Raw genomic sequence first — 14,302 nt, 5'->3', positions numbered from 1 at the left:
AGTGTCCTAAAACTTTTGGGAATTTGTGCTACAGGATGCAGATTTCTGTTTGAAAAGCTAGCCTTTGCTTTCCTAACTGACTATGTATATTGGTTCCTAACTTCCCTGAAAAGTTGCATATCGCGGGGGCTATTCGATGCTAATGCAGTACGCGACAGGATGTTTTTGTGCTGGTCAAGGTCAGTCAAGTCTGGAGTGAACCAAGGGCTACATTTTTTGAATGGGGCATACTTATTTAAGATTTTAATGAAAGCACTTTTATAGAATAACCAGGCATCCTCTACTGACAGGATGTGGTCAATATCCTTACAGGATACCTGGGCCAGCTCGCTGAAGTGTTTTGGGGAGTGTTTGACAGTGATGAGGGGTGGTGGTTTGACTGCGGACCAATTACGGATGCAGGCAATGAGGCAGTGATCGCTGAGATCTTGCTTGAAGACAGCAGAGGTGTATTTAGAGGACATTTTGGTCAGGATTATATCTATGAGGGTGCCCGTGTTTATGGATTTGGGGTTGTACCTGGTAGGTTCCTTGATCATTTGTGTGAGATTGAGGGCATCTAGCTTAGATTGTAGGACGGCCGGGGTGGTAAGCATATCCCAGTTCAGGTCAATTAACAGTACGAACTCTGAAGATAAATGGGGGGCAATCAATTCGCATATAGAGTCCATGGCACAACTGGGGGCTGAGGGGAGTCTATAGCAAGCAACAACAATGAGAGACTTATTTCTGGAAAGGTGGATTTTTAAAAGTAGGAGCTCGAACTGTTTGGGCACAGACCTGGATAGCATGACAGAACTCTGCAGACTATCTCTGCAGTAGATTGCGACCCCTCCCCCTTTGGCAGTTCTGTCTTGGCGTAAAATGTTGTAGTTGGGGATGGAAATTTCAGAATTTTTGGTGGCCTTCCCAAGCCAGGATTCAGACACGGCTAGGACATCAGGGTTGGCGGAGTGTGCTTAAGCAGTGAATAAAACAAACTTCTGATGTTAACATGCATGAAACCAAGGTGTTAACGGTTACAGAAGTCAACAAATGATAGCGCCTGGGGAATAGGTGTGGTACTGGGGTCTACAGGGCCTGGGTTAACCTCTACATCACCAGAGGAACAGAGGAGGAGTAGGATAAGGGTACGGCTAAAGGCTATAAGAACTGGTTGTCTAGTGCGTTGGGAACAGAGAATAAAAGGAGCAGAATTCTGGGCGTGGTAGAATAGATTCAGGCGTGGAGTGACGATGAGAGAGGTTTCATCTCTGGTGGGCCCAGCTAAGCCTAACCCTAACCCTTTTCCTAACCTGCTATGTTAATTCACCTAACCTGCTGTGTTAGCGCTCCTAACCTGCCACGTTAATTCACCTTACCTGTCACTTGAATTTTCCTAACCAACTATGTTAGTTATCCTAACCTGCTATGTAAGCAAACCATCTGTGGCGACAAGTCATCAGTATTACCACACCCACACACACACCAAGCCCCTCCCCTTGTCATTATTTTACGATTATGGAGAACTTAACCTTTCTAATGATACCCTCTTTATTAGGGGTGTGACTGGCCAGGCTCGTATTCGTAATCGTATCTGTAGATCGACAGTTGATAGTCGGATTGGATCGGATGATACTCGTGAACAGAAAGCACAGAAGTGTTTTAATATGCTTAAGTAGGCTAAATGTTGACAAAATACTGCACAGTTATAGAGCAAAAAAGGTGCAGATCTCAACAGCGGGCAGACAAGTTTGCTGTCACTCAGTCAGAATGCGAATCAGTGTTTCATCTTTTTTCCCTACCCTCACCCCGTTTGTTAGATGCTATGCACATGGATAGCTTGAGGCAAACGTCCTCACTACTATTTATCATAGTAGCAGGCTAACAGGATCCAGCAGCAATCTAAATGAACCGACCAAAACATGCAAGGAGAAGTGATCGGGTGAATGAAGCAAAGCGAGTGGATGGAGAAATACAGCTTCGCCCTATCTAATCAGAGCAGCAGGATCAACGTACACCCCACCCTTCTCTTTACAGACTGGTTAACTAGAGTTATTTAGACCACGTAGCACCTTGCACTTGATTGAAAGATATTAGGAAAACATACTCCGATCATAACCGTATCAGGACAATTACCCATAGCCATTATGATACTCGTTTTGTCCGACTACTCGGCACAACCCTACTCTTTATGTCTTAGTTCCCAAAATTGCACACAGAGCAGACTACTAAATGGGAGTATCAATTAACATTGATTAACATTGAAAAATGCTGAGTTTCTGTCAGCACTGCATTAAGGTACCACAACCTACCGCTAGCGGCATTTTAGCGACAGAGTGTTATGCGCTAGCTGTTTACTCTGTGTTTTATGCATTTGTAATGAGCTTTAAAAAAAAATGTATATAAGGAATTGGCAACTCGTTATTCTTCTGAAAAATAAGCATCTTCTTATCCAGGTACAGTGCCTTCAGAAAGTATTCATACCACTTGACTTATTCCACTTTGTTGTGTTACAGCCTGAATTCAAAATGGATTAAATATATTGTTTTCTCACCTATCTACACTCCCCAAAATGACAAAGTGAAAACATGTTTTTAGACATTTTTGCTAATTTATAAAAAATGAAATACAGAACAATCTCATTTACATAAGTATTCACACCCCTGAGTCTATACATGTTACAATTATCTTTGGCAGCGATTACAGCTGTGAGTCTTTCTGGGTAAGTCTCTAAGGGCTTTGTACACCTGGATTGTACAATATTTGCACATTGTTATTTTTTTATTCTTCAAGCTCTGCCAAGTTGGTTGTTGATCATTGCTAGACAGCCTATTTCAAGTCTTTCCATAGATTTTCAAGACGATTTAAGTCAAAACTGTAGCCAGGCCACTCAGGAACATTCAATGTCGTCTTGGTAAGCAACTCCAGTGTAGATTTGTCCTTGTGTTTTAGGTTATTGTTCTGCTGAAAGGTGAATTTGTCTCCCAGTGTCTTGTTGGAAAGCAGACTGAACCAGGTTTTCCTCTAGTATTTTGCCTGTGCTTTGCTCTATTCCGTTTCTTTGTATCCCTTGTCTCCCCCCATGTCCTTGCCGATGAAAAGCATACCCATAACATAATGCAACCACCACCATGCTTAAAAATATGAGGAGTGGTACTCAGTGATGTGTTTTGTTGGATTTGCCCCAAACATAACGCATTGTATTCTGGACATAAAGTACATTTCTTTGACATATTTTTTGCAGTTTTACTTTAGTGCCTTATTGCAAACAATGTGATTTTTTTGTTATATTATTTTATTCTGTACATTTCTTCTTTTCACTCTGTCATTTAGGTTATTATTGTGGAGTAACTACAATGTTGTTGATCCATCCTCAGTTTTCTCCTATCACAGCCATTCATCTCTGTAACTGTTTTAAAGTCATCATTGGCCTCATGGTGAAATCCCTAAGCGGTTTCCATCCTCTCTGAGTTAGGAAGGACGCCTGTATCTTTGTAGAGACAGGGTGTATTGATCCACCATCCAAAGTGTAATTAATAACTTCACCGTGCTCAAAGGGATATTCAATGTCTGCATTTTTTTTACCCATCTACCAATAGGTGCCATTCTTTGCGAGGTATTGTCACGCCCTGGCCTTAGTTAGCTTTGTTTTCTGTAATATTTTGGTTAGGTCAGGGTGTGACAGGGGGGATGTTTGTGTATAGTTGTCTCGTCTGGGGTGGTTGTATGGTATAGGGGGTTTTGGTAGAGTGTATGGGTTTGTGTTGAGTGTTGGTGTCTAGGTAAGTCTATGGTTGCCTGAATGGTTCTCAATCAGAGACAGCTGTCATTCATTGACTCTGATTGGGAGCCATATTTAAGGCAGCCATAGGCAGTAGGCTTTTGTGGGTAATTGTCTATGTGTAGTGTTTAGTGTCAGCACTATTTGTTTAAATAGCTTCACGGTCGTCTGTTTGTTGTTTTTGTTCGTTTGTTTCGTCTTCATAATAAAGAAGATGTCTTTCTATCACGCTGCGCCTTGGTCCACTTTGCCTCATTACGACGATCATGACAGAAATACCCACCAAACAAGGACCAAGCAGCGTGATTCAAGGCAGCAGCAGCAAACGCAGGATTACAGGAATTGGGAGGAAATTCTGGACAGCGGAGGACCCTGGGCACAACCGGGAGAATATCGCCGCCCCAAAGTTGAGCTGGAGGCAGCGAAAGCAGAGAGGCGGCGGTATAAGGAGGCAGCACGGAAGCAGGAGAAGGATCTGGGCTATACAACCTGGGAGGAAATCGACAGGTGGGCGATCGACCCAGGGAGAATGCCGGAGCCCGCCTGGGATTCTCTGGAGCAGTGTGAGGAGGGATACCGGTGAATGGAGGCAGCACGACGACGCGGTAGGAAGCCTGTAAGTCAAGCACAAAAATTTATTGGGGGGTGGCTAAAGGGTAATGTGGCGAAGTCAGGTAGGAGACCTGCGCCAACTTCCCGATCTTACCGTGGAGAGCGAGAGTACGGGCAGACACCGTGTTATGCGGTAGAGCGCACGGTGTCTCCTGTACGTGTGCATAGCCTGGTGCGGGTTATTCCACCTCCCTGCACTGGCAGGGCTAGATTGGGTATTGAGAAAGGTGCCATGAAGCCGGCTCAACGCGTCTGGTCTCCAGTGCGTCTCCTCAGGCCGGCATACATGGCACCAGCCTTACGCATGGTGTCCCCGGTTCGCCAACACAGCCCGGGCTACGGGGAGCATACAACCAGGTAAGGTTGGGCAGGCTCGGTGCTCAAGGCAGCCAGTACGCCTGCACGGTCTGGTATATCCGGCGCCACCTCCCCGCCCCAGCCCAGTACCACCAGTGCCAACACCACGCACCAGGCTTCCTGTGCGTCTCCAGAGCCCTGTTCCTCCTCCACGCACTAGCCCTATGGTGTGTGTCTCCAGCCCGGTACCACCAGTTCCGACACCACGCACCAAGCCTCCTGTGCGTCTCCAGAACCCTGTTCCTCCTCCATGCACTAGCCCTATGGTGCGTGTCTTCAGCCCGGTACCACCAGTTCCAGCACCACGCACCAAGCCTCCTTTGCGTCTCCAGAGCCCTGTTCCTCCTCCACGCACTAGCCCTATGGTGCGTGTCTCCAGCCCGGTACCACCAGTTCCGGCACCACGCACCATGCCTCCTGTGCGTCTCCGGAGTCCTGTGCGTCCTGTTGCTGCTCCCCGCACTAGCCTTGAGGTGCGTGTCCTTAGCCCGGTACCTCCAGTTCCGGTACCACGCACCAGGCCTACTGTGCGCCTCAGCCGGCCAGAGTCTGCCGTCTGCCCAGTGCCGCCTGCACTGTCTGTCTGCCCAGAGCCGTCAGAGCTGCCCGTCTGTCCCGAGCCGTCAGAGCTGCCCATCTGTCCCGAGCCGTCAGAGTTGCCCGTCTGTCCCGAGCCGTCAGAGCTGCCCGTCTGTCCCGAGCCGTCAGAGTTTATGGTTGCCTGAATGGTTCTCAATCAGAGACAGCTGTCATTCATTGTCTCTGATTGGGAGCCATATTTAAGGCAGCCATAGGCAGTAGGGTTTTGTGGGTAATTGTCTATGTGTAGTGTTTAGTGTCAGCACTATTTGTTTGAATAGCTTCACGGTCATCTGTTTGTTGTTTTTGTTTGTTTGTTTCGTCTTCATAATAAAGAAGATGTCTTTCTATCACGCTGCGCCTTGGTCCACTCTGCCTCATTACGACGATCGTGACAGGTATTGGAAAACCTCCCTGGTCTTTGTGGTTGAATCTGTGTATGATTCAACTGCTGGACTGAAAGACCTTACGGATAATTGTACGTGTGCAGTACAGAGATGAGGTAGTCATTCAAAAAGAATGTTAAACACTATTATTGCACACAGAGTCTATGCAACTTATTATGTGACCTTTTAAGCACATTTTTACCCCTGAACTTATTAACGCTTGCCATAACAAAGGGGTTGAATACTTATTGACTCAAGACATTTCAGCTTTTCATTTTTTATTAATTTGTAAACATTTCTAAAAATATAATTATATTGGCATTATGGGGTATTGTGTGTAGGCCAGTGACACAACATCTCAATGTATTCCATTTTAAATTCAGGCTGTAACACAACAAATTGTAGAAAAAGTTAAGGGGCATGAATACTTTCTGAAGGCACTGTAGGTAGGCCACTTGATTTCAACATCTAAACTAAGTGATCAATCTACACTGTAAAACATTTCCTGTAAAAATGTACAGTAATTTACTGGTAGCAATTGGCCAGTAAATTACCGTAATTTATTGTATAGTCCAGCTACTGTAATACATTTTATGGTGATCCATTTTACGGTACCATAAATATTACTGTAATCTAATTTGCAGTACTGGAATTACCCATGCAGCAACATATTACCCAGTGTTCTTTGCAAGTTCAAATTTACACACTTACATTTTGGGCATTTAGCAGGCGCTTTTGTCCTTAGCAACTTAGTCAGTGCATTTAAACAAGGTTGATAATAAAACACATATGACAGTCATAGCAAGTAAAACGTTTCTGTTACTGAAAATGTTGTTGTCGTTAAGGATATATTGGTCTTCAAAATAATTGTAATTACAACAAGAAATCTTATGATATATCTCTGATTGTTTCTGGATAGTGCCAATACAATACTGAGATATTCACAGTAACTTGATGCCAGTAAGAGTTACTATTAAACTATAAGAATTGTTTTCTACAGTATTTTATTGTAACTACAAGGGATTAGAGCAAGCAGGGTGGTTGTAGGCATTTGCATATTACAGCATATTACTGAATACTTGGTGTCTTATATCTACACTATATATACATAAGAATGTGGACACCCTTTCAAATTAGTGGATTTGGCTATTTCAGCGAAACCAGTTGCTGACAGGTGTATAAAATCGAGCACACGGCCATGCAATCTCTATAGACAAACATTGGCAGTAGAATGGGCCGTACTGAAGAGCTCCGTGACTTTCAACGTGGCACCGACCGTCATAGGATGCCACCTTTCCAACAAATAGTTCAAGAAATTTCCGCCCTGCTAGAGCTTCCCCGGGCAAATCAAAGTTATTTATAAAGCCCTTCTTACATCAGCTGATGTCACAAAGTGCTGTACAGAAACCCAGTGTAGAAGCACGGTGGCTAGGAAAAACTTCCTAGAAAGGCCAAAACCTAGGAAGAAACCTAGAGAGGAACCAGGCTATGAGGGGTGGCCAGTCCACTTCTGGCTGTGCCAGGTGGAGATTATAACAGGACATGGCCAAGATGTTCAAATGTTCATAGATGACCAGCAGGGTGAAATAATAATAATCACAGTAGTTGTCGAGGGTGCAACAGGTCAGCACCTCAGGAGTAAATGTCAGTTGGCTTTTCATAGATGATCATTCAGAGTATCTCTACCACTCCTGCTGTCTCTAGAGAGTTGAAAACAGCATGTCTGGGACAGGTAGCACGTCCGGTGAACAGGTCAGGGTTCCATAGCCGCAGGCAGAACAGTTGAAACTGGAGCAGCAGCATGGCCAGGTGGACTGGGGACAGCAAGGAGTCATCAGGCCAGGTAGTCCTGAGGCATGGTCCTCCGAGAGAGAGAGAGAAAGAAAGAAAGAAAGAAAAAGAGAGAGAATTAGAGAGAGCACACTTAAATTCACACAGGAGAAATACTCCAGATATAACAGACTGACCCTAGCCCCCCGACACATAAACTACTGCAGCATAAATACTGGAGGCCCCGGTCAACTGTAAGTGCTGTTATTGTGAAGTGGAAACGTTTAGGAGCAACAACCTCTCAGCCGCGAAGTGGTAGGCCACACAAGCTCACAGAACGGGACCGCCGAGTGCTGAAGTGCATAACCCGTAAAAATTGTCTGTCCTCGGTTCCAACACTCACTACCGATTTCCAAACTGCCTCTGGAAGCAACGTCAGCACAAGGACTGTTCGTCGGGAGCTTCGGGAAATGGGTTTCCATAGCCGAGCAGCCGCACATAAGCCTAAGATCACCATGCGCAATGCCAAGCGTTGGCTGGAGTGGTGTAAAGCTTGCCGTCATTAAACTGTGGAGCAGTGGAAACGCGTTCTCTGGAGTGATGAATCATGCTTCACCATCTTGCAGTCCGACAGATGAATCTGGGTTTGCCGAATGACAGGAGAATGCTACCTGCCCGAATGCATAGTGCCAACTGTAAAGTTTGGTGGAGGAAGAATAATGGTCTGGGGCTGTTTTTCATGGTTCGGGCTTAACGCGACAGCATACAATGACATTCTAGACAATTCTGTTATTCCTAATTAGTGGCAACAGTTTGGGGAAAGCCCTTTCCTGTTTCAGCATGGAAATGTCCCATTACACAACGCGAGGTCCATACAGAAATGGTTTGTCGATATCGGTGTGGACGAACTTGACTGGCCTGCACAGAGCCAAGACCTCAACTCCATCGAACACCTTTGTGATGAATTGGAACGCCGACAGCGAGCCAGGCCTAATCGTCCAACATCAGTGCACAACCACACTAATGTTCTTGTGGCTGAATGGAAGCAAGTCCCCGCAGCAATGTTCCAACATGTATTGGAAAGCCATCCTAGAAGAGTGGAGGCTGTTATAGCAGCAACCAACTCCATATTAATGCCATGATTTTGGAATGAGATGCTCGACAAGCAGGTGTCTAAATACTTTTGGTCATATAGTGTATATAAACAAAGGCTTCCAAACAGATCAAATGAACATGGGTGTAACGGCTTTCCTCCTCCTCTTCATCAGAAGAGGAGGAGCAGGGATCGAACCAAAATGCAACTGAGTTTGTAGACATGATTTATTAAAGGAAAAACACGAAAACACGAACTTGACTAATAAACTAACAAAACAAATAAACGGTGTAGACAGATCTGAACGACGGACTCACATAACACACGAGAACGCACGAACAGGGAAAAAAGCCTACACATAAATGACACTGAACAAACAAACCGAAACCAGTCCCGTGTGGCGTAACGACATACACAAACACAGGAGACAATCACCCACAACGAACACTGTGAAAACACCTACCTAAATATGACTCTTAATTAGAGGAACGCCAAACACCTGCCTCTAATTAAGAGCCATACCAGGCAACCCATAAACCAACATAGAAACAGAAAACATAGAATGCCCACCCAAACTCACGTCCTGACCAACTAACACATATAACAAACTAACAGAAATAGGTCAGGAACGTGACAATGGGTAAATATCCATCCATAAAAACGTTTAACCCTTACAGAAAAACATATGAATTTCAAATGCTCACATGTGATCTTATTTAAAGTTAATGTGATAACATCTAAAATCAAACATGAGAAAGCTACACATGACATGCGCAAGCTCATACCGATGGGAAACATAGGGAGATAGAAGCGCTGTTTTGTACTGTCAAAACTGATAATATGTACAAGCCAGACAACATAGTTTAAATTAAGCCTTTAATTAAGACTTTAGATCATTATATCCACAAGTAACCAGGAGAGAGTGAGCGGTCGGTTATACACAACAGCGAACCAATCTGTGAGTAAAGCAATGCTGAGACTAGAACCCAACACTCCATGGCTTCCCGAAGAGGAAAAGACAAAGAAAACTTCCAGATGTAAATGAGAGCAACGAACAGCTGAAGGACATCCAGGAATACATAGCTAAACTTCTCTCAATGCTCACCACAACAAACAAACAAACTGTTACAATCTCCCGCGACCGGGGGACCCTTGGGGTGACGCACAATTGGCCCAGCGTCGTCCGGGTTAGGGGAGGGTTTGGCCGGCAGGGATGTTTTTGTCCCATCACGCACTAGTGACTCCTGTAGCGGGCCGGGCCCGCTCAAGAAGCACTGTGGCTTGGCTGGGTTGTGTTTTGGAGGACGCACGGCTCACGACCTTCGCCTCTCCTGAATCGTACGGGAGTTGCAGCGATGGGACGAGACTGTAACTATCAATATGATACCACAAAATTCGGGAGACAAAGGGGTATAATATACATAATTTTTTAAATAAATAAATATAAAAATTTAAAAAACAGTAGATTTACCCAAAAGGAAAGTAGAGTCTATCATGTCAGATATCCATATACAGGGCAGGAACGTGGACGAACAAGACAACAAAATTGTCCTTCTGGAAACAGGTGCAAACTTAACAAGATGAACTCGATCAGCTAGAAAATAGGGAGAGACAAGATAATATGAGAATGTTGTCCTCACCGGAGGACGAGGAAAAATGGGACCTTTCCAGCCACTTGATCAAGCTGATATCGGAGGAGCCTTGCGTAGATGTGTCGCCAGAGGATCTGGAGCGATGCCCTGGCATGGTAATCTTTAAACTATGGAACTATCAGAGCAAAGTCAACATTCCGAGGGCACAGGGGGGAAAGGAGATCCAGGGCCAGGACCAGTCATTCGATTTGTTCAGGACCTGTCTGCCAGACAGGAAAAAACACCAGCAATTAATTCCGATCAGACAGTCACTGGAGGAAAAAGGAATCAAGTCTCAACTCCGATTCCCGGCAGTATTGGCGGGTATGGAAGGGAACACAGAGAATGTAGTTCACAAGCGCTGATGAATCCCTAAGCAAGCTGCAGGAAACATTTCCAATTGAATGAGAGCCCAGTGCCCTGAGGAGAGGCAGATGTGGAAAAAACTGATAAGCACACTAGGTTACATATAGTGATGCCCAAGTCCACCTTATCGTAAAGTTAGTCAATACTCCTTCCCCCACAATACAATGTAGATTCCATTGTCCCTAAGTAACTGTTCTTCTCTATAAAGTAAAGATCGAATTAGCCGATGCCAATGAGATCCATGGACACTGAAAAAACAATATAAAAGAGGAATTATATACTGAACAAAAATATACAACACTGCAGAGCTTCCCCTGTCCTCTGCCGTGCCTTGATTGTATTACTGTTGATGATATCTGGAAATGTGCATGTACACCATGGCCCATCTACAGTTGCTAGCCCCAATTCCCGACTTGTACTCTATCTGTTTCACTGATTTCTGCTCTCGTAAAAGCCTGGGTTTTCTGCTCGTTAACACTAGAAACATATTACCTCAAATGGATCAATTGAAAGGGTGGGTTCACAGCCTCAATCCAGATGTGTTGGTCATTACTAAGACGTGTTTAAGAAAGAGTGTTCTGAACACTGATGTTAACCTTTATTGTTATAACCCTTTTCGGCAAGACAGATCTTCCAAAGGTGGGGTAGTTGCAATCTTTACCAAGGATCACCTTCAGTGCGCGGTTGTCTCCACCAAGTCTGTCCCTAAAACAATTTGATTTGCTGGTTTTAAGCATTAAACTTTCAAATAGCTCTTCGTTGACTGTTGCTGGGTCTTATTGTCCTCCATCAGCACCGGCCTGTACCCTACCTGCCCTAAGTTCTCTCATGGCACCTTACACTAAATCTGAATTTGTCATGCTAGATGACCTAAACTGGGACATGCTTAAACCACCTGACCAAGTACTAAAGCAATGGGACTCCCTAAATCTTTCTCAGATTATTACCAATCCCAAACACACAGAAAAGGCTACTCCCCCTGATGTTATCCTCACAAATAATCAGTTGTGGCTGATTTGCGTGATGTATTGTTATCTCTACCGTTTTGCCCTTTGTGCTGTTGTCTGTACCCAATAATGTTTGTACCCTGTTTTGGGCTGCTACCATGTTGTGCTGCTGCCATGTTGTGTTGCTACCATGCTGTGTTGTCATGTGTTGCTGCCATGCTATGTTGTTGTCTTAGGTCTCTCTTTATGTGGAGTTGAGTTTTATTTATTTATTTTAATTTTTAATCCCAGCCCCCGTCCCCGTAGGAGGCTTTTTGCCTTTTGGAAGGCGGTCATTGACTTGCCTAGTTAAAGAAAGGTTAAAAAAAAAAAAGTAAAGTAAAGTGTTGGTCCCATGTTTAATGAGCTGATCCCAGAAATGTTCCATACACACAAAAAGCTTATTTCTAAATTCTTTGGGGCGCAAATCTATTTACATCCGCTCTCCTTTGCCAAGATAATCCATCCACCTGACAGGTGTGGCATATCAAGAAGCTGATTGAACAGCATGATCATTACACAGGTGCACCTTGTACTGGTGATAAATAAAGGCGACTCTAAATGTGAAGCTTTGTCCCACAACACCATGCCACAGATAACAACTCAAGTTTTGAGGGAGTGTGCAATTGGCATGCTGACTGCAGGAATGCCCACCAGAGCTTTTGCCAGAAAAGGTAATGTTGTTTTATAGAATTTGGCAGTTCATCCATCTGGCCTCACAACCGGTAACCACGCTAGCCCAGGACCTCCACATCCAGCTTCTTCACCTTCCGGATCGTCTGAGAACAGCCACCTGGACAGCCGATGAAACTGAGGAGTACTTATGTCTGTAATAAAGCCCTTTTGTTGCGGAAAACTGATTCTGATTGGCTGGGCCTGGCTCCCCAGTCGGTGGGTGAGGTGAGGACCTGTCTTACAACAGGCCTACAAGCCCTCAGTCCAGCCACTCTCAGCCTATTGAGGACAGTCTGAGCACTGATGGAGGGATTGTGCGTTCCTGGTGTAACTCGGGCAGTTGTTGTTGCCATCCTGTACCTGTCCCGCAGGTGTGATGTTCGGATATACCGATCCTATGCAGGTGTTGTTACTCGTGGTCTGCCGCTAAGGACGATCAGCTGTCTGTCCTGTCTCCCTGTAGCGCTGTCTTAGGCGTCTCACAGTACGGACAATGCAATTTATTTCCCTGGCCACATCTGCAGTCCTCATGTCTCCTTGCAGCAGGCCTAAGGCACGTTCACACAGATGAACAGGGACCCAGGGCATCTTTCTTTTGGTGTTTTTCAGAGTCAGTAGAAAGGCCTCTTTAGTCCTAAATTTTCATAACTGTGACCTTAATTGCCTGCCGTCTGTAAACTGTTAGTGTCTTAACCACCGTTCCACGGGTGCATGGGAAACAGTGTTTAAACCCTCTACAATGAAGATCTGTGAAGTCATTTGGATTTTTATGAATTTTCTTTGAAAGACGTTTTCCTGAAAAAGGGACGTTTCTTTTGCTGAGATTCTTTTGGTTTCTTTTTGACCATATTAATCGAAAACAATCACAGAAGGGACTTAATTGTTACCAAGGAATTATTTGATATAGAGATAAAAACAGCTGCATTGGACCTTTCAAAAAAAGACACCCTACTATTGATTCAATACTATAACTCTTGACACATCAAAACCTGACTCTAACCTCACACACAAGATGCTAACGTCAACATCTACAAGGGAGGTGGCACGTACGGTTGGCACATTTACTGTACACGTATTGCGTCAGAGCAGCACCCCGGTTTCAAATCCAACAGGAAAACATCAGAGTACATCGCTTGCATATCCCATTGTATGTCTGTCTTAGCTTTTCCCCTCATGTCTATGCTCACTGTGTCCTCCTGACCCCTGACCTATGCTCTGCTTTGGGGACTCTTTGCTGAGCGAGTGAGGACTGCTGCAGATCCAGAAGTGCACTCACATTCACAGCCCAGATAAAAAGCCCTTCCTTTCTCTATCCTGGCAGCAGATGCCTTTCAAACACACACACAAGCATGTCAAAGAGTATCTTTAAGAACAAGACATGCGCACATAGACACACAGACACACTCGCATGTGCACAGGCATTGTTGTAGAATGACTAGAATATTCACAGCTTTGACACCAACCCTAAGCCAAACCATCTCAGCACTCTGTATTTGCAGATGTGAGGTTATGCTGTGGTTATTATGAATAAACATATTTTCAGAATTGTAAAGTTACTGGCAGATAATCTCCAGCTTGTGAATCGGGTTTTTGTGAAATGATGTTACTGTACTGTTTCGAGTACTCAACATAAACCAGAGGGGTGTCCTACGAAGGAGGTTTGAGGAGTTAGCGAGGTAACTTTGGTCAGTTGAGTTCAACTCGGGATAACCGGTCATACGAAAGTGTCTCACCCTTTAGCCAGGTAAATTTCTATGGTAACGAATCCTTCGGAACTAACCTGCTCCGTGGCAGGCTAACTCACGGCTAACTCCCACTTACCCTGAAGGAAATTACTAAGCTGCAAGTTGAGGACCAATTATGTCAGATTCCCTCCCTCTTGCAAAGATTGCAGGAAGGCGACTGATTAAATAATGTATTAATCAAAATGGGTTTTTTGGTGTACATTTTTAAATGTTAACCCAGCTAGCAATGAGGAATCGGCCCAGAAGCGCCCCTCTTCCCAGGGGGCCGAACTGATTGAATCAGCCTGGAATCGGGTGTCATATTCGGCCCGGAATCAAAATGAATGACTGCCCAGAATC

This window comes from Salvelinus fontinalis, chromosome 25 (genome assembly GCF_029448725.1).
Source record: "Salvelinus fontinalis isolate EN_2023a chromosome 25, ASM2944872v1, whole genome shotgun sequence".
In the NCBI taxonomy this organism is placed as follows: domain Eukaryota; kingdom Metazoa; phylum Chordata; class Actinopteri; order Salmoniformes; family Salmonidae; genus Salvelinus; species Salvelinus fontinalis.
The sequence above is the reverse complement of the archived record's forward strand: the minus strand, read 5'-3'. Positions refer to the sequence as shown.